Source organism: Carassius auratus, chromosome 12, assembly GCF_003368295.1.
Source record: "Carassius auratus strain Wakin chromosome 12, ASM336829v1, whole genome shotgun sequence".
In the NCBI taxonomy this organism is placed as follows: domain Eukaryota; kingdom Metazoa; phylum Chordata; class Actinopteri; order Cypriniformes; family Cyprinidae; genus Carassius; species Carassius auratus.
Genome location: NC_039254.1, coordinates 19,356,703 through 19,380,853, shown reverse-complemented (window position 1 = coordinate 19,380,853; position 24,151 = coordinate 19,356,703). Strand labels below are relative to the sequence as shown.

The window sequence follows — 24,151 nt, the reverse complement described above, 5'->3', positions numbered from 1 at the left end:
ATAAAATAAATAAATAAAAAGAAATGGGCCTACAGCGCTCTTTATCAGGCATCATGATACCCTGCTAACAACATTACGTAACTGTTACGTAACTGCAACGTAATCTGGTGACCAAAGTTAGGCAACCGGAAAAGTGAAAGGTGCGTATACGTCGCCACAACGTAACTTTGTGACGTTGCCAGTAAGTAACTGCACGTCGTGACAACGTCGAGGATCGGTGGTCGTGTGCTGGTAATCAGTTGGTCATTTTTTTATTATTATTCTATGGGCGGACATGCAGTACTTGAACCTAATTTATGTCCTCATATGCCCAAACTAATTTAAAAGGATGTTTCAGCAGCTGTGAATGATGAAAATATAATCGAAATGAATTCAGTTAATTTATTAACAAGCAAATATCAACAGTAATACACCCAGATTATTAATAAAAACAGGATATACAGCGAAATACAGCGAAATGAAAGCATTCAGCCCATACAGAAGCACATAGATTGAGATATATTAATAATAAATACATTTCCATATATTTAAATATCTATACCCTTCTGTAAGCATCCAGGGTCAAAACATTATGCACAAACATGCACGTCTTAGTAAGCACTCAGGACATTGCCTTTAAATATTATCATTAACAATGCACACATTCATCAACTAATCACAAGCTCCCACAATAATATCTCAGCTAATCACACCCTTAACCAAACCACTACAAATAATTAATTGAATATAATATGCAATGGCTTATGAACAGATGTATTATAGCAAATCAAGTTTAATGAATCTCACACCTATCATACAGCATTATGGCCAGTTCACACTGCCACAAAAATATATCTATATATCTATCTATCTATCTCTATCTATCTATCTATCTATCTATCTATCTATCTATCTATCTATATATATATATATATATATATATATATATATATGTTTAAGCAATTAACATTCAATTCTAAAATCTTAAGTAATTCTTACTATTCTTTCAATATTCAAGTGTTCGTGTCCCTGAATAATATCTGCATCTGCCGAAGTCTGAAGAGAACACAATATGCTAGTAGACAGCAATCCTCGTGAGAGGGAGGTCTGGTGTGGAGGTGGATCTGGAACTGACTTCTCTTGATTATCTGTCTTCACAAACTGCCCTGAAATACAATTCAAACATTAACAATGATTGTTATAAATGTATTGTAAGGCTCTTACATTCATAATGCTCATTTTGGAAATATAGTTAATATCAGTAATATGCAGCATGCACGGTACAAGGAAGTGGTCAGTAACTACACTTTGAGGTATGATATCTATATCAGTAAGACTACATTTAAGAAAAAACAAAATGAATAAATTAAGTTGTGTTATGCATTCAAATAGTTAGAAATGCTAAAATACAGAATTTGTTAACAATAATAATAAAAAATAATAAAAATTAAACATTTCATAGGGCCCTAAACATGTTTTTTTTAATTACTTTTAATAAATTGATGTGAAAATGTATGTACTACGAAAAAGGAGTAGAGAAAAATGAAATATTTATTTTATCATTGAGGATTTCTTTAAAAATACAAAAATCTCATCTCGCTCTCATGAACCCAGTCTCGCGTCTCGTCTCGTCTTGTGGGATAAGTGTCTCGTCACACCCCTAGTAGCCAGAGCAAGAGATACATTAGATTTCATTAGCATGTCTGACAGAGTAACATTAAGCAGAAGTATTTTGAAAGAGTTAAACCTGTATCCTGTTTTCTGGGTAGCATTGAGAATATCACTATATATTGTTGACCAGTCTGACGAGGCTCATGCTTATAACAGTAGTTTGGTGGAGTTTAGACTAATGCTAAATCAAAAATGCCTGTCAAAATTAACACTGGAACAAACACAATCTTTATTGATTGGACAGCACAAGTACTTCTATTTCAGCGTGTAGAACAAAAGTAATCATAACAGTTATTTGAGAATTGGCTTACTAGTCATATGGAGCGAAGTGTCCTGGAGATGTTGTCCAACAGGTGATCTAAAAAGCCTAGGACGCTCCCAGAAAAGATTCCAATTATTAACAAAAAGCAGTTTCTGTTCTTTACACCATGACTATAACCATTCGTTTAAAGCAAAATGTCTGCTGAACCTTTCATGTCCTCATCTATATGTGGGAAGTGGTCCTGCGCCACAGCGTGTTGTCGTTAACCCCAGCATGAAGCACGTCTGCTCCGATGCTCCCCTCACCCTTCAGGATCGCGAGAATCTGTGCAGAAATATCAAGAACATGAGCACCAGGGAAACCGTGAGTGTGGACTTTACTTTCAGCTAACATAGCACGAACGTGCCGGACGATGGAGTCTCACAGCGTTGTGTTCTGTCTCGCGAAGTGGAGCGAATCGGGTTCTGGTGGAGATCCTGAAGACCGGAGGCGGCGGATGGAGAGAGGTCGTCGCCCAGGGCCTGGTTCATGTCTTACACTGTGAAATAGGGTGAAGGACATCTGGGAAGATCGCATCCTGGGTACACCGGGCCTTTGCAGAGAACCACACAGAGTAGAGGTGGTAGTAGGGTTAGCTGTATACTTACCCTGGACTTACGAGCATCAACCCCTGAATATTTCCAGCACAGCTCTCCACTTGCTCAGCTGGGCCTGCTTCTCCACAATATCATGGATCTGTTTCTTCACGGCCTCCAGCTCCTTATTAGAAATACACAAACTAGAGAATAGGGGAAATGCAGAAAAGAAAAATAGTAATATGGAAAATATACAAAACTATCTTAAGATACCAGAATTCACATGTTTAGATTTTACAGATGCATGATGATATATTGTAAAAAATAAATATGAAGTTATTTAATAAGCTTTGTAGCATCACCTGTGTTTTCTATCTCTGTCCGCAGCTCCCATTAGACATTTTCTTGGAACTGCCCCTCTGTTTTAGAGGGTTTTTAAGACACTCCTGAAATCACTGTACAATTTTTTTTATCAATATTTCTTTACAAAGAAAAATCAGAACAAGCTTGAAACAGTGGTTTGAAATGGTTTCATCCCATTTTAGACCGCAAGTGACGTCACTGATAGACTCTACAGTGCAGACTTTTAGGTTAAATTAATTATCTTAACTTTACTTCATTTATCTATTGACAAATTACCATCAAAAACATTTACAAAGCAATCAAAACCGATCCTTTACGCATAAGATGTAATTAAAAGCCCAAACTTTCATTAATAAGAGCTCAAATCTAATATGCTATAACGTTAATTATGTTTCTATGCTAGCGTAATACTTGATAGCAGACATTTCAGGAAAAATACCATAATCACAGAGGTATAAATATTAACAAAAAGTACTTAAAGTAGACTGTGGATAATATTAACGTGTTACTTAACAAATCTGTCACAGTTGTTGGCCTTTTCTTTGGTATAACTGACGCGAAACAGAGAAAATGTCAGAGACCTCTCCTCTCCAGCAGCTGATGTGTACGCGGTTGCCATGGCAAAAAGGCTAATAAAAAAAAAAAAAAAGGTTTTAGCGACGTTAGACGTTTGTTTTTACTTTGTTTTATACATTTTATCAACCTGCTTATTTATTATAAATTTTAAGACTCACCTCAGAAAAGCCAATTCTCCTTTCAGGCACAGTTGAAGTGAAAAGTGCCTCAAACAAACGCGCTGTCCTTCTGATACAGCAGTCTCTGCTGCAGATGAGATGGTGTGTAGCAAGTCTGTGTCATTATTTCACGTTATAACTCCTTACGAGATTTCACAACTCTTTTCTTGTCAATACTGTGCGCGCGGTGCGTCACGTCACTATATATTAAAAGCACATATTAAAAGAAACATATTTTATCTTTAAGGAACGTTTAATATTGTGTCTGAAGTTTAATTACACTTTTTAAATAGCTCTATATTCAGAGAGCATATAAAAGAACGTACAAAAATATGGTAATGATATTACGTGCATACGACGTTGTAGTTACGTTGCCAGTAAGTCATGAAGTTACCAATATATTACCAATAGAGGATCTATCTGGGACGTTCTTGGTTATCTGGTCACGTTGGAAGGACGTACTGACGACGTTGTGAGTTGGTAATGTGATGGTAATAAAATTACGGGCATGCAACGTTGTCAATTGGTAAGTCATGGAATTACCAAAAATTACCAGTACGTTACGTAACTGTTACGTCGTGTGTTAGCAGGGTAAGCACAGTTGTTTTTTATTTAGTTCTTTATTATGGCGAGTTCCCCGCAAATCTTGACCCTATGATGTCACTCGTCACCCGGTCAGTGTCTGTCAGTCAGTTACTCCAGCGTCGACGATGTCTGACAAGAAACGAAAATATCTTTCTGGCCATGAAAAACGACAAAAGAAAAGGCTGGAAGAAGAGAAGAAGCAAAAAAGATAAAGGTACGTAAACCTGTAGGCTTAATTTTCCGATACCTGTATAGATAATCTGCAGTCTAAAGGCGGTCGCACACCGGACGAGACGCGCCGCGTCGCGTCGCGCCACATGTAGGACAACTCGAGGTATCGCACACTGGACGCGCACATTCTATATGCGTGAGCTCAATTTCGCAGCAAGATGGGAGAGTTTCAACTTCATCTATTATTTTAATTTTAAATATATGATTTTAATTGATAAAAGCTGAGTTTTGAACGTTAACTAATGAAAAGAATCTGTTATTATAATAAGTCTGTTATTGTTTTGTTGTATCTGTTGTCTAGGCAACTGTGCTGCTGAAAACGTAACCAAACACTTTGTAATGTTTTATTTGAATGAAACAAGTGTGCTGTACTTTAATTTCAGTTTCAGTTTATAACATCTGGGTTTTTTAATATAAAACTATGCGGATGGCGCTCTGTGGCGCGGCAGAAATTTGAACAGCGTTCTGAGTCGTAGCTGGGCGCCGCGGACAGACGCCGAATGGCGCCGCCGGTGTGTGTACTCACATAGAGAATAATGTGTTCGAATTTTAAAGACGTGGCGCGACGCGACGCGGCGCTGCGCTTCTCGTCCGGTGTGCGACCCCCTTAAGAGTCTTATATTGGGATGCAAACACTTACAGCGCGCTTTTCGGCGCCTCACGCTTTTTTTCTCATCATTTTGGGTGACTTGGATCTGAGAGGGTCCGTCTGATTATAATTTCACGAAGTCATCTGAAGCCATTCCATAGCTTAATGTGAGGGACAGAAGACTATTTACATCATTAAATTAAAGTTTACGGAAACTCGTTTTTCCTCGTCAATCATTCTCCATTCAGCAATGTTATTCAAACAGCGCGCGCGCCTCGTGCATGGTAAAACTCTCTTCAATATATGATATATTCACATTATAATGCTTGATATGTAGATAAAAGGCTGTGGGTTTGCATGAGATGACTTTATTTTGTGTATTTGTATTTTATGTTTGTTGCTGTTTTTAAACGACTCGCTACCGTGTGTAGTGATAGATCACGGACACATCACAGTGACTATGAAAAGGCATCAAACTCACAATAACTGGAATTTAAAACTGTGAAGAAACAAATGATCAATAAACTGTTGGACAGATATACATTAGGATTTGTGCGCTCTACATTTCTTCGCTTTGTGCCGTGAACTTTTAAAAGCGCACTTGAGCAGTGCAGCGCTGCACACTGTGACTCCATGTTAAAGTAAATAGTCCGCTCTGCGGCCATAGCAACGCCCTGTTTTTCATGGCAATGGTGTGTTCTACTTCGCAGCGGTCTGTTATTTAGAAATAACAAACCGCATTCTACATTGGGATTCAACCAAGCCATGTAATAAATGCTAATAACATGATGCTTAAAATTGGTTTAGTATTATACATTTGCTGTGATGTTAAAGCATTTAACAGAACAATATAAACCCAGTTTGGCTTCTACACTAAAGGGCTAACATTAATTTACTCCTTATGTCCCCTTTCCAGGGGCACTATTAAAGTATATGCTGCCAGTAAGCAAACCTCCATCTGTTGGTGAGTATAAAGGGGCTGTAAAATGATAACCTTCTGCATTTTAAAAATTAAGTCTAACTTTATGTATAATTATTTTCTTTATTTCATTGCAGCTCCATCAACAACTACTTTTCCTGGTTCACAACACAGTCATGTCACCCAAGAAGCTGGCGATGCTGGTAAATTCTGTGTTTTAGTTTAACCTATAGCGATTGATACATTTCCCACTTGTTGTAGTGTCCTGTCCTTTGCTCATAAATGAAATCTGTCATGAGACGAGTGTGTAGTAGCTGTTTTTAAGGACTGATTATTCAGCAAAATTATGGAGTTTCCTCCAAAGCTGCTAATGTTGAAAAGACATTTTATCTAAAGTAACTTTTTTAAAAGAAGATGGCATCAAACTCTTGCAGATTATTTTGCATTTTAAGATTCTCTAAGTTTGATGCTAAGAACACAGGTAATTTCATTATTTTATTTTGATTTTTTCATTAGCATGCCCATCGACCTCTACCTCCAGCTCTGGTGTCACCCAAGAAGCTGACAATGCTGGTAAGTTTACTCCTACATCGACAATAAATTTACAATTATTCACTGCTAGGAAAACTAACATCCAACATATGTCAACTTACTAAATTTTTGAATTTTGGTGTTAAACTTCCCCATAGGTCTTTCTCGTGTTGAAGTGGAGAGCAGTACCCCCATGCCTTCCACCACACCTTTTATTCAATTTTTTGTTTTTTAGCAAATTACTTTTTTCCAAAGAGAACATGTATGCATGTGCGCGCACACAAATACACAAGTTTGGATTTGAATAGTTCTATTAAAATGTTACCTAATTCTTATTATTGGTACTATTAATCTTGTTTGTGGTGTTTTAGATGTTATTGTTAATTTTGTTTATTTGAAAAATTCAAACATTTAAATGTTCTATTTATTATTATATATAATATTTTATTTAAATGTTATTCTATTTGCTCTATTTCATTTAAATTCTATATAAAGGCTTTTGTTTGTGCCTCTTAAACTCTGGTGTCAATTAAAAATGTTACTTTTATGGTCAGTGAAAATCACTTTATCAGTCTTTTTATTCAGCAAGTTCATCAGTGTGTTCGTTGCACTGCGCTGCCATTCAGCTCAGTGGTATCATAATTTTCCTGTTAGACATCAAACATGGAACTCAACTCAAGAACTCAAGGTCTTTTATTGTCATTCTGTACATGTTTCCACATAAGAACGAAATACTTACTCAGGGCCAACAGCGTAAAAAAGATAATTATCATACAGCATACATAGAATAATTAAAACATAATTTAATAGACTAAAAAAATTTAAAATAACAGTAGATATAATATGTACAGTATAGTTACAAGGTAGTCATTAATTTCTGTAGGCCTTACTTAAAACGGTCAAAGAGGCCTCCAACCAATTTTGCTTAGGGCCCCCAAAGGTCTAGGGCCGGCTCTGCTCCTGACAAGTACTCTGTCTCCAATGTCAAGAGCAGAAGGAGTCACACGCTTGTCAAACCTTGTTTTGTTCTTTTCAGCTACCTTGGCAGCACTCCTTGTAGCTATTTTGTAGCTCTCCTCGAGGTGGGATTTGAGGTGCTTTCCATACTGGGAGTGTGACTTCTGTTGTTCTTCTTTGACAGGTAAGCCAAATGCAAGGTCGACTGGCAGGCATGGCTGGTGTCCGAACATTAACTCATATGGGGTGAACCCAGTCACTTCACTTCTGGTACAATTGTACACATGGACCAAAGGCTTCACAAAATCCTTCCAGTGTGACTTATCCTGGTTTTCCAGAGTGCCAAGCATGTCTAACAGAGTGCGGTTAAAACGTTCCACCGTGTTGCCCCTTGGGTGGTACGGAGTTGTTCGAATTTTCTGTATGCCTGCAACTTCGCACAGTTGTTTGATTAGCTGCGACTCAAAATTAGGACCTTGGTCGCTGTGAAGTTTCTCTGGAATACCATAATGGATGATGAAATTGTCCCATAAGCACTTTGCAACTGATAGAGCCTTTTGGTTTGGTGTTGGGATAGCCACTGCGTATTTTGTGAAGTGATCTGTGATCACAAGAATGTCCTTTGTGTTACTTTTGTCCGGTTCTAAAGATAAGAAGTCCATGCAGACCAGTTCAAGCGGTCTGGTTGTCATGATGTTCACTAAAGGTGCTGCCCGCTCAGGTAAGGTTTTCCTGAGCACACACCTGTTACACATCTTGACATTCCTCTCAATGTCAGAGGCCATCCTCGGCCAGTAGAATCTGGCTCTGATCAAGTCCAGCGTGCGGTCTTTTCCCATATGACCCATGCTGTCATGCAGGCTCATTAAGACCGTCTCACGGAGTTCTTCAGGTAAGACTAGCTGGTACTGTGTTTGGCCTTCTTCTTGGCGTGTTCTATAGAGGATGCCGTTCCGCAGTTCAAATCTGGTCAACTCTCTCAACAACAGAGGTAGGTCTGGAAGCAAGGCTCTCACAGCGGGCGGTGGTTTCTCGTCACGCTCAATCTGGGAGATTACATGTTTAATGCACTGGTCAGCTCTCTGTTTGTTTCTGATATCTGCCTCTGAAAGGTGTGGGATGATGGGAAGCCCTCCAAACTCATCTTCCTGCTCAAAACTGTCAGGTAAGGCATCCCCAGAGATGGCAAGGCTCTCGACAAGGGAGATACTTCCATCTCTTCCCATTCCATCATTGGCACAATAAATAAGTTGTCTCTCACAGATGGCTCGGACCACCCCCTGATCCACAGCCTCAATGTTATCTGAATTTAATAGATGATGTTGTGTGAACTGGAAGATCCTGTCCCAATCTTTTTGAGATGAGGGGTCATCATGCAGGTTGCCATGGGGACGTCTCCATTCTGCTTTCCTGGCCGGTACTGGAGTTTAAAGGAGAAGGTAGAGAGAGCAGCTAACCACCTGTAGCTGGTTGCATCGAGTTTGGCTGAGGTAAGTATGTAGGTAAGGGGATTGCTGTCAGTGACTACTCTGAACTGATTCCCATAGAGGTAGTCACTGAACTTCTCCGTTACAGACCATTTCAGGGCTAAAAACTTAAGCTTGTGAGCTGGATAATGGGACTCACTACGTGATAACCCTCTGCTTGCATAGGCGATGACACGCAGCTGTCCCTCCTGCTCCTGATATAAGGCCGCTCTGAGGCCGGTGGAACTTGCATCCGTGTGAAGGATGTAAGGGAGTGCAGGATTTGTGAAGGCCAGAACTGGGGACGTTGTCAACTTGTCGATGATCATCTCGAATGCCTGTTGGCAGGCGGGAGTCCAACGGTTCAGAAATGGTTCTTTGGGGTGGTAGTATTGGCCACTCTTTTCCTTGGACTTTGGGTGCTTCCTTGGAGGTGGGTAGCCAGATGTTAAGTCATTCAGCGGTTTCATTATACTTGAATAGCCTTTAATGAACTTTCTATAATACCCGAAGAATCCAAGGAAAGCTTTCAGCTCTTTTAGATGCTGAGGTACTGGTCAGGTCTTTAGCGCTGCAATCTTTTCCGGGTCAGTCTCTACTCCCTGCTCTGAGACCACATGCCCCAAGTATCAGACTGAGGACTGGAAGAATCTACATTTTTCCGGGGACAACTTGAGCCCATACTCATTCAGGTGGTTTAGAACCTTGGTGAGTCTGGCTTCATGATCTTCTAAAGTTTTAGAGAAGACTATCAAGTCATCCAGGAAAACGACAACTTCCTTCAAGTTCATGTCATCCATGCACTTTTCCATCAGTCTCTGGAAGGTACTTGGGGCGTTTGTCACTCCGTGAGGCATGCGATTAAACTCCCAGAAACCAAGTGGGCATACGAAGGCGGTCGTTGGGTTGTCAACCTCGTCGACTTCGATCTGATAGTAGCCAGACTTTAGATCGTGGACGCTGAACCACTTGGAACTGGAGAGTGCTGTGAAGGTGTCATCCATCCTCGGAAGTGCATAGGCGTCTTTCACCGTCTGCAGGTTCAGTTTCCTGTAGTCAATACAAAGGCGTACCTGGCCATTCTTCTTCCTGACTACAAAGATTGGAGAGAAGAATGGAGACTCACTTTCACGAGTGAAAAGTACTCCATGATAGCAGACCTCTCAGTATGGAACTCTTTAACTGATGCCACCCCCTCCAGAACAACTGTTCCTCCAGCTGGAAAGAGTTTTCTGTCTCTGCCTTGCATCCTCACCAGTCCGATGTTACTGTCATGGCTTTGTTCCTGTCTCAGTTGAAGTACTTTCAGCACCATTCTGTAGCCATTTGGGACAGGATGGTAGCTTGCTGATCTTTTCTCTCTGCACATGCCATATGCTACATCGATTGTGTTTGTACCAACAAGTATCTGGTACCCTGAAGTGCCGCTGTCTGGAACAACCAAGGCCAATGTTGGGACTTCATATTCAGCTCCAAGGAACTGTTTTGGGAAGGTTATTGTGACTTTAACATATCCAAGGTAGGGCACAGATTGACCATTGGCCCCTTCAACTTCCAGAAGGTTATAGAGTGGTTTGATCTGTTGCTCATGTAGGTATTCGTCATAGAAGGACTTGGTGACTGTGGTTACTTGTGAACCTGTGACAAGGAGACAGCTGAACTGTTTGCCTAGGATGGTAACTTGGCCTGTGCTTTTCGTGCCTATAAGTTTGTGCGGAACTATGAAGGGGTGTTTTCTAACATTAGATTGGTTCAAGGCAGCACTGAACTTGGGTTTAGTATCACTTTTATCCTTAGCAGGGCATTGGTGAACTGCTCCAGCCTCAGTTTGCCCTGCAACTGAGACTCCATCTAAAAATCCCTATTGTCTGGTGAGGGTTCTCTAGCCTCCCAGAGGTGCCGCTTTTCTTTCAATTGATCTCTTTTTTCATTGACAAGAGTGGGGTTTGGATTGTTGCTGCAAGCTGAGGAAATGTGACCGTCCTCACCGCAGTTGAAACAATACCAAGGTATCGGCCGGGTGCTCTGGGATCAAGTTTAGATGCTGGCCCACCTGACTGATGCTCAGTGTTCCCCTTGGTCTTTGGGACCTTCTTGGCTTTCTTGGACATACGTGTGGTGAGCTGGCTCTGCAGAGACGCCACCTGCTGTTTAAGCTCTGTCAATGGGTCAGACTCAGGCTGGAATGCTGCTTGTTGACTTGTTAACTTGCCATAGCCCGGTGCCGGTGTGAGCCAAGGTGCTTCTTCATACGTGTGGCTTTAGCTGCCTGCCTATCCTCCTCAGTGCGGATTAATAACAGGAGGTCTGAAAATGCTGGTGGGTGACTTTTCTTTTCTTCGAGGTTGAGGTCAGAGAGCAAAGGATTGTCCCAACAACCGCGACAAAACTGTTTGAGAATGTGTCTATCTGCTTCTCCAGCAGCAGCTCCTCCTATCTTAACAGCAAGGTTCAGGGCAGCTTGAAGGCGGCAGAGGTAAGTAGAGGCCTTTTCACCAGGATCCTGAAGAGTATTCATAAACTGGGCGAAAAGCTCCTCGCCGTCCTCAACGGTTCAAAAGGCTGCATCCAGCAGTTGCAGGTAGGTTTCAGGAGTAGCTTCAGGGGTTAGTCTTTTGACAATATCTGCTGCAGGGGAGAGCAAACTTTCAAAGATTTTCCGTGATTTCTGAAGATTAGACAGGGTGGGGTCTTTCCTGAGAAGCTCAACATGTGAACGCCATGTGTCGTAGTCTGTCTCACTATTGGGTCTGGGGAGCTTGCCTGAGAATGAAGGAAGCTTGATGGGAAAGTGTGAATGTGTGTTAAATTCATCTCTCCTCACAATGTGCTCAACAATGACCTTTTGAATTTCAGGTGGATTCAGGTCGCTCTCCACAACAGACAGATTTAGCTTCACATGAGCTGGTGGGGATGGCTCAGCAACACTATGAATTAACCTTTCCCGAGAAGAATCTGGGAGCAGCTGGGGGTGTGGGGGTTTAAATGTGTCAAGAGACGTGTTGAGCTGTCTGGCTCCAAACTCATTATCGTCACTGCCATCGGTTTCGATTGTCTCACTGATCTCTGACATCATGTCTTTCATCACCTCTTCGAAGCCTCGTCCACTTAGTTTCGCTAACTTCTTTATCTCATCAAGGTAGGCTTTGGTAACACTGCAGCCAATTTTTGTTTTTTACACACTTGCCATAGCTTGAACGTAGTATTTTACATCTGGATTGTCCTTAAGTTCATGTGGGTAGGGCAGAAGAGGGGCTAAGGCTTCAATAGCAATGCCATCTTGATACTCAATAATCAGGTTTTTATAAAACTCTGAGTTAATGTCAGTAACTGGGACAACTCTCATGGAGCCATACTTCTTAAGGAAGTCTATGATCTCATTATCTTCTATTGATTCAAGCAAACCACACACCATTACTGCATTGGGGACCTTTAATACCTGAGCTCGTTATGAACTCCATGCTTGGTAAAGAGTGATCTATAAACGTGACAAATAGCTCACACACTTGAAAATAGTTTCACACACACGTGTAATGTGGTTCACTGCTAACACATAACCAGACTCCTGGCTGGCTCGCCACTTGTAACCCGCGTCTCAGGTTAATGTAACTGATAACTAATTTAAGTAGTAAAAGATTAAAGCTGGGCTAATATCAGAAACTCTAGGTTCGACTACGGAGCCTGAAATAGTACAAGGTCAGCAGAGAACAGACAACACAAAACAGGTTAATTTGAGAAATGTATTAAACAAAATGAATGGTAGTTATTTACATTCCCTGCCTACCTACGCCGGCTTCCTGCCTGCACAGCGCACAATAAACCCAAAATAAATAACCTCAAATAAAAAAAAAGGAGGCCATAAAAGTTCTTGGTGTGTGTGTGTTTCTTGGAGTATGCATGTTCTTTTCACTACCCGGGTAGGTTTACGTGTGTTCTTATCTGTATTTTAAATGAAGGCACAGGATGATGATGGTTCCAAAGATGCCACGGCTGGCCACACCAGGCTCTTGGTCCGTTCACTTCTGCGGTTGGCTCGCCACTGACCACCAGGGTCAGATTCAGATGATCTATCCATTTCTTAAACCAATCTATACATACAGTACAGAATGCATTAATTACAATTGCCTCATTTCTGTTCAAATCTAATCAACATTTCTCCATTCAAATGTCAAATCAATTATAACCAAATTGTAAAGGATATAAATACTCTAATCATTATGCAAATGAATAGGTACACATCACACCATATAACATTAGTCAGTTCCAATGAACAACAATCATTCAATCAATCATTGTACTTCTATCTCTCAGTATAGAAATAAAATCATGAGACTTCTAAAACAAGGTATTTATGTTTTTAAGCTTTTAAATCTATTTATGCATCTTAATAACATTTTAAACATCACATTTTAATATATTTATCATTTTAACAGTTAAGATGAACTTCTGCTCCTCATATACATATCAAACATGTATATTGGCAATTAAATGAACTAAATCACCCTTCTCTTACATATGAAAACAAGAGGATAAATAAGTCAACAAAACAGTATAAAAGCACCTTTAGCGGTGTGAATACGATCAAAGATCTGCTACAGTGGTGACTAGCTTATCTGAACTAACATAAACAAATCATAACATTTGTATTTAAATGTTAACAATTAGCATGCGGCTAGCGTGATTAGCGATCTTTTATGAGCATCTCAAACAACATAAAACAATCTGAATCAATTTCTATATGGTATCAAACAGCAAGAATCAGGTTCACAACTCCGATTGGTTTTAAAAGATTGGTTTTTCATACCAGTCCTTGTTGCTTTCTAGCAGCGTCTTCACCGGAAGAAAGGCGTGTTTTTGTTTAATAGTAAATCTCCTGAGGTTTACGCGCCACCCACAGGTAGAGTAAAGAGTCGCACTCCAGTAACCTTGTGCGGGTTACAGATACGTTAATCAGTTTTAAATGTTGTACATCTAGGCTACATTGCAATTTATTTGGTGACTGTGTTTGCAGTCAAACCTGCCTATTAAATGTTGGAGTGTGATCCTGCTTTGATTACAGGAATAAAATAGTTTAAAATATATTAAAATAGGAATGTCATTTTAAATTGTCATAATATTTCACAATATTACTGTTTTATTATTATTTTTTTAATCAAATAAATGCAGCCTTCGTGAGCAGAAGATGCTTCTTTTAAAAACATTTACAAATCTTACTGACCACAAACTTTTGAACGTTAGTGTATGTTGCCCCCTGTGTATAGCTAATCTGGATTCCTTAGGAATAGAGGTTGTGATATGACACAATTTCTTTATATTGTTCCTGTCAGACACTACACCTGCACCTGAGATGGAAGTTCCTGTGAATCCACCTCCATCACCGGACACTGTCCACACCACTCATGAGACTGAGCTGAAGACTTTGCTGGATAAAATTGTGGTTGTGTGCTGTGCTTTGACCAATATGTGTCCAAGTATTGTTGTGAAGGCGTCATGTTAGAATTATACACCATGCTCACATCTAATATGTAAATGTTTTTTGGTTTTCCAAAGATTTTGTAATGTCTCTTCTCACATGTAATGTTTTTTAGCCATGTCTCTAAATGAAATACACAAAGATTGAATTTAATTCTGGCTCCTTTATCTGTATTAAGGAAGAATTGTGCAAAATCAGTGTTCTTTGGTTGCAAACACAATTACATAACTTATAGTAGTAACAACCAACTTAATTTCAGTTTCTTTACATATTTAACATGTAAATACATTTAGATGAATACATTAACATGTAAATACATTAAGATGAATACATTAACGTTATAAAGAATCCATAGAAATGATGAGAAACTGGAAATGTATGAGAAAGATAAGAACTGTAAAATGCGTAAGGTAGGTTTGTGGTTGGTAAGTCATAGACATCTGCAAGCATCGCATTGCCATGACTCTTCTCTGGCTGGTGCGCTAGTGATGCGCGGGTCGTCTCATAACCTGCGGGCCCCACTAATTGCAGGGCGGGTCACTAAAAACAAAAATTAAAAAATCCATTTATGTCGCATGGAATTTAGTGGTGGAAATTTTGATTCTTTCAAGAGATTTGTTGATTTTCTGTGTTCCTGTAGCTCAACTGGTAGAGCACTGCGTTAGCAAGCAAGCAAGCGCAAGGTTGGGGGTTCGATTCCCCGGGAACACATGATATGTAAAAACTGACAGCCTGAATGCACTGTAAGTCGCTTTGGATAAAAGCGTCTGCTAAATGCGTAAATGTAAATTTTTTAATTTTAATTTAATTTTCAGTTCGTTCACCAAATGATTCATTCACTGATTCGTTCAGAGACCATTTCCCCATATTACACAAATACGCCAGCAGTTGGTGAAAAAGAGTCTTATGTGTTGTGTCTTAAGTCAACGAACGTATTTACATTTGATAAAAACTGATTTGGCTTTATTAAAGTGTGTGCATGATCGCATTAAATAAATAGTCTAAATAAATTGTTCAGATTAACAAAGCACAAGGTTTTATCGGGGATTAAACGTGGAGTTATATTCTGTATTCCAAATATGAAAACAAGCCTATGTGCACCTATAACTGTGCTTTGTATCTGCTGATTACTGATCGAGATTTACATGCTTGGCTGACTGACCCTACTCTCATTCATTTCATTCACAAATGAGATGTATCAGTTCATTCAACTCTTTCACCTACGAGAAGATCGTATTCAATCATTACATTCAACAAGTCACATGCTACGTCACATCTTGAGTAACACTTTTCGACAGGATGAAAAAGTTCACAGAGCTGCTCGCGTGCTGCTGTGGGAGGAACTTCATTGAACAAGAAATTTATCTTTTACTGTCAATGGTCAGTGTATTACGTAAACGAGAATGATTCGTTCCCATAAAAGATTTGTTCACGAACGAACCATCATAGTGCAATTACCTTTAGCCTATATTGATAAGGTTACGATACAAAGGTCTAAGTAGCAACGTAACTTCCGTGATGTCCCCGATGCGCGGGGCGGGTCAAGAAATGTTACTTTATTTATGGGGCGGGCTGGGGCGGGCTGGGGCGGGCCAAATAATTTCATAAAAGCGGGACCTGCGGGTTGGAAAAAACGACCCGTGCATCACTACTCAGCGGTACTTCATTTGGAAATTTGTTTTGGTTGTCTCCTAGTTCTTTAACTCGGAAGGTCTTATTTTATGTCTCAAAAATTATTATGTAAATGTAATTTTCCAGTAACTCCCAAAGAATTCTCAATCTTCATGGACGCTATTCCTAAAGGAGTTGTTACGCTTTCAAGGGACTCATTAGATCATCCAGCACTTTATCTTATAGTGATGGGAAGTTTGATTATTTTCCGCGAACCGGTTCTTTCGGACGGTTCGATTCAATAAACCGGTTGAAAAAAACGGTTCAGAGGTTCTTTTACACTCGACGTAATGACGTCATGGGTGATGACGTAATGGCCTCACGTCTATCAAACATTCAAATATACAAAGTCAGTAATCATAACTTTAGTCAGTTAAAAACCTCATAATCATGCAAAGTCTACATTTGAGTTTTGCAACAACACCCAAATACAGTAACAGCAATAATATGAGGATTTAAGTCTTGAAGATAAAAAGTAAATAAATTAGGTGTCATCAGTGCAGAAACCATGATCCACTTACTAAACATAATCCATTGCGATGTATTTGTTATTAAATTAATTTACGTTTCGCCAGATTGCCCTTCATCCAAGCCCTCGGATTACCCGCGCTCATAACATTAGCACAGAATCAGAATCAATCACCAAAAGAATCACTTCGGTTCAGACATGCTGTGAGTCAGTTGGCTTCACACTGAATCGCGCATGCGCAGTATAATCAGCTCCTCGGTTTTAGAATCGGACGTGTCCGAAAGAAATGAGGTGTGTTCGACATCGGCTGCGGCTGGATGCATCCGATCGGCGAGAGTAGCCGCGTGTAGGTGGGGAGGAGCTGCAAAAAAAAAAGCCGGACACGTTTTGGGTCCCGTAGTTTGCTGCAATTACATCAGTCATGGCAGATCACGTTGCGTTTGCTTACTTGATCGCGTTTAAGATGTGTGTATAAGTGGTGTTTTGGAAGGGTGTCTTCCAAAACAAGATAATATATTGGATATATACTTTAGCAGTATGACATGGGTGTTTCTGCTAATACAAAATGATAAAAGTAACCTATAAAAAAATTCCCTGGTGGGTATGTGTTTTTTAAGAAGGTTTCAGCAACAAGATTTACAGTTCCCTCCTGCTGAGCTTTTTTTAACTTTTTAAACATAACACCACTGATTTTCAAATACAGAAAAGCACAATTCTGTTGGATTTATATTGTGATTTAGACCAACTATTTGAAAGTGAACAGTCAAGTTGTTAAGTTGAAGTTACAGCAAGTTGTTAGCAGTTTGCTAACCACATGCAGGTGAAGTATAAACACAGCAAAATAAACTAGACAATATAAAGAAAACAAACAAATGGAGGAACATAATGTATTATGTATCATTTGTATAGGAGCATACATTTATGACCACATTAGATTGTATGTTTTTAAGATTAACATTTTATTTATTAAAAATGTTCATTTGAATAGGTTATGCTGCTGATTACTGTAAAAGGTCTGTATAAAAAAAGAAAGTCATGCAAAATAAACATACACAAACTTTATATTAACAATAAAGTAAATACAGTAAAACAATATTTAATAAATATGATTTATAAGATGAAGACGACATAAAAACGTATTGAACTGTTTTAAAAGTCCATATGAGAATATCTGAAACTGAAGTCGACTCACAATGAACTTGAAACGCAAGTCATCGGTGTCATCAGTGAATCCAGCCAATCGTGGATCAGTTGTGTCGTCATCAGAACCTGTGCAGCCGCTCTTCAGAAGCTGCGCTGGCTGAATTCTCCGGCTACTCTCGAATCGCTCTTGCGGTACTTTGATGGCACACGTCACAGTCATGTGGTGTCAGCGCTGTATCAAGTCGGAAAAAATTTCTAACCATCATGTTCTGTTTACTACAAACTCAATTTGTGAATGTGTCATCATTAACTATAAATACAGAACAGATATTTCATAAATCATCTCTTATTCCTATTAAACATAAGAGTCTTTAGAGTCATAATTATTGTCCAACTTCCCTGAAAACCCATTTGGCCTATACATTAAATACAATATACAGATTGGAAACATTCATCTAAAAAAAAAAAAAGAAGAAAAAAATCAAAATAAAATATAGTTATTTTATCACACTTTCCGATGTTTAACAAAATACTTGAAACATTACACGCATGCGCAGAATCATCAATTCATCGGTTCTCAAATCGGACGCGTCCGACAGAAACGATTCTTGGTTGAGTGTACTGGTGATCCGAAAACCGAAGCAACCGGTTCTTGACTCGAGAACGAGAACTGCTCCAGCAGTGAGCGTGTTCGTTCATTATCTGGCTCGGCTCGGTGTTCATCTTCAGTTCGGTGTTCACAGCAGTTCAGTCAGTGTACTGTTTGAGTAAATGAATTACTCCGGGATATTGGTTTATTCTGACTCAGAGGGAGTGTCACCCACATTAAAAAAGTTAACAGTTTAAGTCATTTGTGGATTAATGCTTATTGGAGACGTGATCCGTTTCAAACGATTCAGTTCGATTTGGTGAACTGGTTCAACTGGTTCACTAAGAAGAACCGGTTAAATTGAACGATTCATTCACGAATCGGCCATAACTATTATCTTATTCTTTAGACCCATTTGAAATCCCAGTAGGAAAACTGCTTTTTGTCACATGAAAGTGAAAAGTGATGTGACATACATCCAAGTATGGTGACCCATACTCAGAATTTGTGCTATGCATTTAACCCTTCCAAAGTGCACACACACAGCAGTGAACACACACACACACACACACACACACACTGTGAACACACATCCTGAGCAGTGAGCATCATTTATGCTGCGGTGCCCAGGGAGCAGTTGGGGTTCGGTGCCTTGCTCAAGGGCACCTCAGTCGTGGTATTGTCAGCATAAGACTCAAACCCACAACCCTAGGGTTAGGAGTCAAACTCTCTAACAACTAGGCCACGACTGCTGCGAGTGACAATGGGGCTCATTTACATTTCATTTAGATAAGCCATATCCCCTGCATAGCAACGACAGACACAACGGGAATGTGCATTGTAAATGTCAGTAATTTATCTTTTTTGACTTTTATAAAAATGATTTAGAGGCTGAAATATGTGAGTTTTATCTTTTTATAAAAAATCTTTAATCTTTTAAATGTGGCCATCATTTTTAATGTTATTATTTTAATGTTTATGTAAACAAAAAGTACATATTGATGCTAATTTTATTTGTTATTTGCTGGTTTTCTACATAAAACTTGGTGAATTGATTTCATTGTGTAGTATTAGGACTTTTTTAACAGGATTCTGTGATAACCAATGAGCTATGAGCTAGCTAATAACAATAGGTAGATATGGGAAGGTCTAAACATGGACTAAACATGAGATATAGTGTACGTGTTCTTAGAATGAACACAAACCGACAAACTTTGATGTTTATGGAAACTCACCCCATAAGAAACAGAAAAGTATTCTTGCAGATCCGAAGTTTGCACTGTGCGTCTGTTTGCCTTTAAATGTTACGCATTTTCCCCATTTCTCTGTCTTTATTCCCATCAAATGTTACTATCGATAAAGCCTCTGATATCTTATGGTCCAACTCGTCTGACGCCAGTCCAATACATACTTCCCCGTCGTCAGTTGTAGATTAGGGATATTATACAGTCTTATTATGCCGCTTTCATCGTCGCTCAGATCGTCTTCAGAATCAGTGAGCGCCTGTTTATAAGCATCCGGCTTGTCGAAGAAGTACTTCAAAGCATTTTTGGTGTAACGGCCACGGTTCAGCTCGTCTGCGTTCATCTTAGCGGCGTACATCTTCACTGAATTTTGATATCAGCTAGAGCCGGCCAGAGCGCTGCATACTAAGTCGCCAGGCTTCCCTGGGAGGGCGGGGGCAATAACAAAAGAAACAAAATCCGGCTTATCCAGTGTGGAAATACAGACAGACAATGAAACGCCCCCACTGCGTGCTAGAATCTCCGACAAACTAGCTGATTTCAACCTCAAAATATATGCTTTTAAATATACCAATACTGCTATCTCAAACACGGAGAGGCTTCTTTGTGATAGACATAGATTCTGCAAAAAAAAAGAAAAACACCAATTTTGAAAAATAAAATGCTTCTTTCTCACTTTGCTCGAAAGTTGTGCTGCCGACTTGTGTCACTGGTTTCCGTTACGGGTCACAAATATAATGCATGGCTGCTTAGAACTTCTGTATGTTAAAGCTTTTGTTCAGTATTATTTATTTTGATGTTTACATACGTCTGTAAATGGTGCTTTGCATGTAATGCCACTTCTTTGTATGCAATATTGACATTATCTGTACTTTTATCTTTGGTACCTTGGCATTAATAATAATAATAAAAAAATAACTAATCAATTCTCTTTTCGGCTCCCATTGCATTGACGGAAACAGGTGAACTAGACTAATTCCTGTACGAAACTATAGAATCTTGCGAATGCGCGACTGAATGAATCACTCTCCGAGATGACTCGTTCTTCCCGAGTCACATTAAAGATTCGTTTAAAATGACCGAATCGTTCAAGAACGACCGTCACTAACTGGCATCAGACGAAAACACCAAAGTGAAACACACGCTTGTTATCCATTTCTTTTTATTTTTGATATTTATCACAAATTGGAAAATGAAAAAAAAATAGTTGTTTTCACGTTTTTTCGTTTCAATATGTGAAAGCAATAGGGATGTTGTTGAGGGAACAACATCCATTTCTCTTGAGTTGTGGCCACGACTTCTTATGTTGAGGGAACGACGTGTTTTCTCGTGGTCACGAATTTAATGTGTAACCAAACCTGCGTGACCATAGCAACCCAGGATTATCAGAGATGGATTCATTATTATTTTATTTTGAATTAAGTAACTATTATATTACCATATGCTTTGGCTACCGGGCTGTATTACATGCGATTGTCAGCATTCAAATTAAGTTTATATTAAATATGACATAAAGTGCATAATAAAATATAAAAACTTTTTTATATCCTTCCTACAGTCTTTTAAGTCCATTAACTGATAGTATTTCCCATTTAATATGTGTACATTATGATTATTATTAGCCTATTATTATTGGTTATATATATATATTTTTTTTTTTTCGGTTATATTATTATTATTATTATTATTATTATTATTTTGCTTCAATTCCAATCTCTTTACTTAACATTCTGAATACTTTTGTAAATAATAGCTACTGAAAATGCTCGGCATTAACATAAAATGTCATAAATGCATAAAATGTAAATGCAAACATTTTGTATCTTCTTCTTCTTTCAGCTTTTCCCTTCAGGGGTCGCCATAGCTAATCATCTCTCTCCACCTATCCCTATCTTCTGCATTCCCAACACTTGCACCCACTAGCTTCATATCCTCATTAATTCCATCTATATACCTCCTCTTTGGTCTTCCTCTTTGCCTCCTGCCTGGCAGCTCCATGTCCAACATTCTCCCTCCTCTGAACATGTCCAAACCATCTTAATCTGGCCTCCCTGTCACGCTGTCAGTCTCTGTTTTCCTGGGTGTTCCCTAGTGAGCTCACTTCTCCTTAGGCACTTCACCATAGGCACTTTAATTCCTCTAGTCTGGTCCTGTCTTCACAGTAATTGCACTCCAATTAATCACACAGGTGCAGACATCCTTTGTCGTTAGTCTCCTTATAAATAGCTGTCCTTCTCTGTTGTTTGTATGGAGTCCTAACCCTTTGTGTACTATGTTCTTGTCTCCCGAGACTTCCCATTACCTTCTTGTTCCTCCGAGTTTCCCATTCCGTTTCACCCGGTTCCCTCTTTTGTTTTGTTTTGTTTGTCTCCCTGGACTGTTTATTTTGTACAACCCTTTTTGTTATTAAATCATACCTTGCTATTGGATCTACCCTCTCCTTGTGTTTTCCTGATATACCCAATCGTCACACTCCCTAACTTTGTCCCCCAAACCTCCAACATGAGCTGTCCCTCTGATGTACTCGTTCCTAATCCTGTCCAATCTTGTCACTCCCAAAGAGAACCTCAACATTTTCAGCTCTGCTACCTCTAGCTCTGATTCCTGTTATTCTGCCCTGAAATGAAATGAAACTAAAGAAGAAACTAATTCTGCACAGAACACCTGTCTCTTCCTCAGTGCCACTGTCTCTAAACCATACAGCATAGCTGCTCTCACCACTGTCCTGTACACCTTCCCCTTGATTCTCGCTGATATTTTCCTATCACACAGAACTCCCGACACCTTTCTCCACCCATTCCAAACATGCCTGCACTTGCTTCTTTACCTCTTTCGCACACTCTCCATTACTCTGGACTGTTGACCCCAAGTACTTAAATTCCGGTACCTTCTTCACCTCTTCACCCTGTAACCTAACTGTTAGAAGAACACACTTCTTCTCCATTCCTCAGGCATACATACATTTTGTATAATAATTTCTCAATTCAAAATAAAATATTAATGAATCCATCTCTGATAATCCTGGGTTGCTATGGTCATGCAGGTTTGTTTATGCATTAAATTCGTGGCCACGAGAAAAAAAACATGTCTTTCCCTCAACATAAGAAGTCGTGGCCACTGCAAAACTAAGTAAACCGAACAAGTTGGGCACCGTAGAATATGCATTGCAAACAAATGGAAAATGAGTTTTTGTCTCAATTTCTCATTTTGTCGTTTGGGGTTTACAAATCAGTTTATGGCTTCAATATTTCATTCGCACTTGTGGGCGGAGCTGAAATGCTGCTTTCATCTTATTGGTCAAATCGCTCGCCTTCTGCTCGATCTTTTATTCTTTCGGCAGAATAATAGTCAGTGCGAGTGGAGCACTGTAAAAAATCCTAAAAAAAATCCCAAAAAATCCTAGTGACATGGTTCTCCAGGTTCATGACTGGGTTTTAAATATATAAATGAATTTGTAGAGTTGGGTGTCTGCATACAGTGGCGTCTGTAAGTACAATTGAAAATGTAATCTATAAAAACAAAATCTACAGATCTGCATTTAGATTTAGGGCACTACCTTGAGCTCTCCATCCATTGGTCACAACAGACCTTGCACCCCACCACACTCCTGCTAGCTGTCAACATTAACTGTGGCTGGTGCCAAATAAAAATTATGTAGTATGTAACAGCAAGTCAAATGTAGAATAGAGGGCCACACACTTGCACTCAATGTGGCATTTAACAGACTGAACATGAGCAATACCCATGTCACTGTTTTAGCACCATGTTTGTTTGCCGAGGGTGGAAGACCGGTCATGAAATCGAGGGCTATATGGGACCACGGGCGAGAGGGAACAGGTAGCGGACGCAGGAGACCAGCAGGTGGGGAATTGCCCGGCTTGGTCTGGGCACAAACAGAGCAGGCGGCGATAAAACGGCACGCATCACGCTCTAAGGTTGGCCACCAGAAACGCTGGCGGATAAACGCGATAGTACCCCGAACCCCGGGATGAGCCGCTAATCTGGAGGAATGAGCCCACTGAAGTACAGCTAACCGTGTGGGAACCGGGACAAAGAGGCTGCCCCTAGGGCAGTTACGGGGAGTAGCGACGCGAGAGAGAGCGTGCTTAACCTGTCTTTAGATTCCCCAAACCGTAGTACCCAGATTATTCCTCCCGGGGGGTGCGGGCGATTGAGGGATCAAAAAGCCGGGACAACGCGTCCGGCTTACCGTTCTTAGAGCCCGGGCGGTATGAAATTACAAAATCAAACCGCGTAAAGAAGACACGAGTTCAATCTCTTGGCGGAGCGAATGTATTCTAAATTGTGATGATCAGTCAATACAATAAAAGGGACAGTAGAACCCTCTAACCACTGTCGCCACTCACCCAATGCCAGGTGGATGGCGAGGAGCTCGCGATTACCGACATCATAATTACGTTCAGCGGGGGAGAGACGGTGGGAAAAGTACGCGCAAGGGTGTATTTTGTCATCAGAAACTGACCGCTGGGAAAGAACAGCTCCCACCCCTACCTCGGAGGCGTCGACCTCAACGATAAACTGTCTCAAGCTATCTGGAGTGAGGAGGATAGGCGCGGACGTAAAAAGAGTCTTTAGCCAGTTAAAAGCCACCTGCGCAGAACCGGACCATCTGAAATGAGACCTGACAGACGTGAGAGCGGTAAGCGGTGCGGCCACCTGGCTGAAGTTGCGTATAAAGC

General features: G+C 40.0%; 1 long non-coding RNA gene across 2 annotated transcripts; it reads right to left on the bottom strand.

The window, feature by feature from the left end:
• Positions 1-367: 367 nt before the first annotated feature.
• Positions 368-2,553, bottom strand: LOC113112078 (uncharacterized). 2 transcript variants are annotated; one of them, XR_003293386.1, is made up of 3 exons: positions 2,337-2,553; positions 1,962-2,236; positions 368-1,145 (listed from the first exon to the last, which is right to left on the bottom strand). It is a non-coding gene; the product is annotated as an uncharacterized LOC113112078 (long non-coding RNA). The 2 variants fall into 2 exon arrangements; XR_003293387.1 differs by lacking the exon at positions 368-1,145 and adding an exon at positions 1,449-1,639.
• Positions 2,554-24,151: the final 21,598 nt, after the last annotated feature.